Source organism: Phalaenopsis equestris, unplaced genomic scaffold (genome assembly GCF_001263595.1).
Source record: "Phalaenopsis equestris unplaced genomic scaffold, ASM126359v1 Scaffold000212, whole genome shotgun sequence".
NCBI classification, from domain to species: Eukaryota; Viridiplantae; Streptophyta; class Magnoliopsida; order Asparagales; family Orchidaceae; genus Phalaenopsis; species Phalaenopsis equestris.
Genome location: NW_018164654.1, coordinates 585035 through 587320, shown reverse-complemented (window position 1 = coordinate 587320; position 2286 = coordinate 585035).

Below are 2286 nucleotides of genomic sequence, written 5' to 3'. Positions count from 1 at the left end.
CATAGTCACTTGATCACCACCATACATCCATCATTGTTGGATTACCACTACCTATTTTTTATCTGACCATGATCCTTTGACCTCAACCACAAGGACTATGATTGCCTAATATCAGCCAATCTATGTCTACTGCTCGGTCCAACTACAATCTTTCAGCCATAACTATTTATTCTTCTTTACCAGACTTTGGTTCCCCGACTTCTATCGCGTAATGACAGCTACCTGACATGGGTGCTAAACTATGCTCGCATGACAACAATAACACCCACTTCTTGACATTAGTCATAAGACTATGGTCTATTAACATTAGCATCCTAATTATAATCATCTAATTGTAGTTGCCCAATCTCTTTTGCTTTACCATTGTTGTATCATTACAGTTGCCCACCAACAATTACATGCTCAAACTCTATCACATGGTCTCCCAACTACCATCACCTGACCATGACTTTTTGATCTGCACCACTCAGCTATGATTTTCCAACCACATTCACATGAGTATGATGTGGTCATCGTCACTCGTGAAGCTAACTAAATTCATCACCAATCATCCCTTATAAGGTCACTCCATGCCAATGACATTCACCATTACTTTCAATGCAAATGCATGCCCTTGACGCACACCATTACTTATTAGACTAATGTGCACCATTTGTACATGTGATTTGCCTCTAGATGTTAATAAGCATCATTGATGCATGTCATTGATAATCAAGTTGATGCATTTGTTAATACCAAAGTCAAAACCCTTTAAACTCATTTTCCAATTTCGTGTAAAATATCAATACATGCAATTAATGATATGATGAAAGCATCCCATTTATGTCAAGATAACACTAAACTTTCCCATCTCATCACTACTCCTAAATTAAGGATGATTTATCCTCTAATATTCTCTTAGAGATAGTTGTAAACCCTCATGGCTTTTCTAGCTTCTATCATGAATTTCATTTTATATAATTTAAAGTTACTAGAATATATCAAACCCTTTCTAAAGTATAGAGAAGGACACAAATTGAGTTTTTAAGTTGGTGGCCTATTTATTCAAAGAATATTAAGATTTCAATCCAGTTTAATTTAGACATGATAATTCGCAAAAGAGCTTGGGCATTTATAAGGGTTTGATCCGATCAACTTCATCACTACAAATATGATACAAACTCATTTTTGGACGAAAGATAAATGGACATAGAATACACCGCCAACTGCCAAATCCAAAAATTAGGTGAGCGAAACCAAAACACAATTAGAATTAGGAAAACTTACCTCATTTTTTAATTTATGCCTTAATGCCTCTCTTCAGACTATTTATAGAAATATTGAATTACTAAAGACACCAAAAATCTTACTAACTTAACAAACCATCTATAACAATTATTTAACTATTAATATGCATAGCCTAGCATAAAATCTCACAAAATATATTTGGTTTTTCAAGTTCAACGATGTCAAATAAAGATACTTTTTCAAGTCAAATGCAATATTTATTATGTTTGGTTGATCTAACATAGCCGATCACAGTACCCATGTTTAGGTCTATCCAAAAACAATTGAGAGGTTAAATTGCCCCACTTAACTCATGCCTCATATTGACTAATAACAATAAGAATCCAACCAAAAAAGTAAAATGTGTTGGACAACTAGACCTGAACCAAACTCAAAAATTAATCGGGTCGACCCAAACCCAATTTTTTTAAGCCAGGTTATCGGGTCAATTTTTATCACATCTAAGAATTATATGATGGGTCAAGGCTATCCTAATATAGCCATTTTTCACATGGCTTGAAGTCTTTGGTTATGAATTAAATACGGCTATGAAATGTCAACAATATGAACATCATTTTCCTTATGTTGTTGAATAACTACGTTTGATTAAGAAGTTTATCTAACTATACTAACTCGTTTTGACTAGTTGTTTAGGCTATAGGACACAATAATGGTGTTTTTAGTTTTAACCTATTCCGTTTGATTATATGTTCAAGAGCATAATAAGTTTATATTTTGAAATTACTAACATAATAAGTTTATATTTTTAATAAATCAAGTTCATTCATGTCAAACAAAAATTTAAAAAAATTGTTATGTGGTTAATAAAAAGTCATCATTAAAATTTTAATATTTTATAATTATTAAAATTAATTAGTAAGTATAACTAAATTCAATTTTAAGTTTTATTTCAATTTCTACAAGTTAATAATTAATAATTCGCTAAACTAATTAATTATTAAAAAACTATGATAAATTAGTTATTTTTGTTAAGAAATAATTTAACACTAAGCAATCATT